We start from the raw sequence: 3,453 nt of genomic DNA, 5'->3' as shown, positions 1-3,453 counted from the left end.
TTTAACTGGTCTCAGCCTGACTCAATCTCCCAGTACCCAAAACCCAGCTAAGACCCGCAAACTAGCTTTGACTGGTTTGAGAAGTTGGTTTCAGCAGGTTATGGTTCGAAATATTTGTTGTTGTATAATGCATTCTTTCACATGCCAAGGCCGTAACCTTGTCTTGAGCATTGGGGGGATGAAAGTTGTTTTTTTTATTTAAAGGAATTAAATAATTCAAGTATTAAAAGGGATTTAAAGGAATAAAGAAAAAGAAACAAAAATGGTAAAATAAGTTCAATTGTAGTAACTTGTGAAGTAATCAATTTAAACTTTTTGCAAATAATATTATGTACACATTCACTCTAGAGCTGCACGAATAATTGTTAAAAGATCGCGATTTCAATTCAAACACTCACGCGATCTCATTCCTAAATGACAACGATTAGCCTGTCTACTCTTCAAATACCGATTGTATCGATTACACTGATTACAAGCGACTGTTAAAAAATGTATTCGTCATTGAATCATTCATTCAAGAGGTTAGTTCAAAAACGCTGATTCATCCCGTAATGAAACAAGCGAAGTAGGCCTATTTATGAGTGAGTCATTGAATAATTCATTCATTCAACAAGTTTTTTTTTAAATAATTCATTCAGATTAATTAAACATTTCTAAGGAGCCCCGCACATGTCATGCAGGGAAAAAAGTAAATCGTGCACGATTTACTATTTCATTCCCTCGATTTGCTAAATTGTGCACACGTTTTACTATTTTGTTCCCTCTATTTGCTAAATTGTGCGCACGTTTTACTATTTCGTTCCCTCGATTTGCTAAATCGTGCGCACGATTTACTATTTCATTCCCTCGATTTGCTAAATTGTGCACACGTTTTACTATTTCGTTCCTTCTATTTGCTAAATTGTGCGCACGATTTACTATTTTGTTCCCTCGATTTGCTAAATCATGCGCAAGTTTTACTATTTTGTTCCCTCAAATTACTAAATCGTGCACAAGTTTTACTATTTCGTTCCCTCGATTTACTAAATCGTGCACAAGTTTTACTAATTCATTCCCTCAATTTACTAAATCGTGCGCAAGTTTTACTATTTCGTTCCCTCGATTTACTAAATCGTGCACAAGTTTTACTAATTCGTTCTCTCGATTTACTAAATTGTGCGCAAGTTTTAATTCCTTCCCTCATTTTACTAAATTGTGTGCAAGTTTTACTAATTCTTTCCCTCGATTTATTAAATTGTGCACAAGTTTTACTAATTCGTTCCCTCGATTTATTAAATTGTGCACAAGTTTTATTAATTTGTTCACTCGTTTTACTAAATTGTGCGCAAGTTTTTATTAATTCGTTCTCTCGTTTTACTAAATTGTGCACAAGTTTTACTATTTCGTTCCCTTGATTTACTAAATCGTGCGCAAGTTTTACTATTTCGTTCTCTCGATTTACTAAATTGTGCGCAAGTTTTACTAATTCGTTCTCTCGATTTACTAAATTGTGCGCAAGTTTTACTAATTCGTTCTCTCGATTTACTAAATTGTGCGCAAGTTTTAATTCCTTCCTTCGTTTTACTAAATTGTGTGCAAGTTTTACTAATTCGTTCTCTCGATTTATTAAATTGTGCACAAGTTTTACTAATTTGTTCCCTCGATTTACCAAATTGTGCGCAAGTTTTATTAATTCGTTCCCTTGTTTTACTAAATTGTGCGCAAGTTTTTATTAATTCGTTCTCTCGTTTTACTAAATTGTGCGCAAGTTTTACTAATTCGTTCCCTTGATTTACTAAATTGTGTGCACGTTTTACTAGCTCAAATTCACTCTTATTCATGTCGAACACAAAAGTTTCTTGTCACATTTAGTAATGACTTACATGATTCTTGTAAATAATTGTGCATTTTCAATTCAAAACGTTGAAATTTGGTAAAGTTGAGTAGTTTGCATCACTGGATATTACTGTCGGTACAGTTGTCAAATATTAAATGTTTAGCTATACCTTACATCTCACGCACTCTTTCACTGCTAAAACGAAAGCGTTGTGTTGGAATGCGCACTCATCTTCTGGGAACAGCCCCGCCTTCTTCGATTTAATTGGCCGTCTCAATCATTTTGACATTGACGAGCGCCATTAGACCGCTGATGCAGAGCATTCTAAAAATGTAACTTTTAAAACTTTTTAAACCATTTCTTATTATTCTAATCATTAATGTCTATGGTGGTTACGGATCTGTCACATGCTATTTTTCACAAGTAGTATGCATTGTGCAGTATTAAGTAAGAAATAGGCTAGTATTCCATTCCAAACAGCAGATCATGAGGTAAATTCACAGGTAGCGCCTCATGCTAGGGTCGGTGTGGCAGATTGAGCGCTAATTATCTGGAGCCTGTGGAGATGACATTTCAGATGTTTTTATAGGCGCATTGACTCACAGAAAGCAACACAAACACACACTGACTGCCATTGAGATGAATGGGAATGCTAGCGGATAGTGCTCTCTGGGTGTCATAGACGTGCTTGGCTGATACTGCAGTAATAGTTGGGTGTGTAAAAAATGAGTTAAATAGGTGCACAGCAGCGTCAGTCTGTGTAGAAGGTGTGGAACTTGCAGAAACATGAAGGACATTTGAGGGCAGTAAATCATTGAAATGCTTTTTGTGACATGAACTGTACTTTTCTGGTGCCTGATAGACATTGTTTTCCATTTCACCTTCACTGGTGTTTAACACTTTAAAATATGGAACCTTAGTTATGAATTAACAATAAAACAAGCATTTATTAATCTTAGTTAATGTTAATTTAACCTGTAAAATGTCACTGGCCCACAGGAAGGCTCTTGTTAAATACATGTTAAAACAAAAATATCCTATACTAAACCTAAACTAATTTTGACAAACTATATATCATTTGAAAGTTTAAAATTCATCCTGTTAAAACCGTTTTGAAATTGGACAAATGCTAGTATAATGCCTCTTTTCACAAGATGTAATATAAGTCTCCAGAATGTGTCTGTGAAGTTTCAGCTCAAAATACTCCAAAGATCATTTATTATATCATGTTTTAAATGCCCATTTTTCAGTGGAAGGAAAAACATGCTGTTTTCGTGCATGTATCTTTAAATGCAAATGAGCTGCTGCTCCCCGCCCAACTTTTCAGAAGAGGGCGGAGCCTGTACAGCTTGTGCATCAGATACTCTGCCAAAAACTAACAAAACATCTGTTTGGTTTTGATTATCATCTCTATCGCAGGCCATTCTCACGTGACATTGCAGTTCTTCGTCATCATGAAAGTTAATTATTTGCATGCATTTAAACAGTTTAAATTTCTGATAAAACTGTTAAGCACGCGAAGCACAGAAAGCTGGCTGTCAGACGGCACGTCCTGTGAGTATTAAACTGATTTCTCTTGCACATCTTATTGCGCTTAAACTGTCAAATACACACAAAGTTCACAAAAACAGTCGGTC

The sequence above is a fragment of the Ctenopharyngodon idella genome, chromosome 14 (genome assembly GCF_019924925.1).
Source record: "Ctenopharyngodon idella isolate HZGC_01 chromosome 14, HZGC01, whole genome shotgun sequence".
Lineage (NCBI taxonomy): Eukaryota > Metazoa > Chordata > Actinopteri > Cypriniformes > Xenocyprididae > Ctenopharyngodon > Ctenopharyngodon idella.
This window is presented reverse-complemented; position numbering follows the sequence as displayed.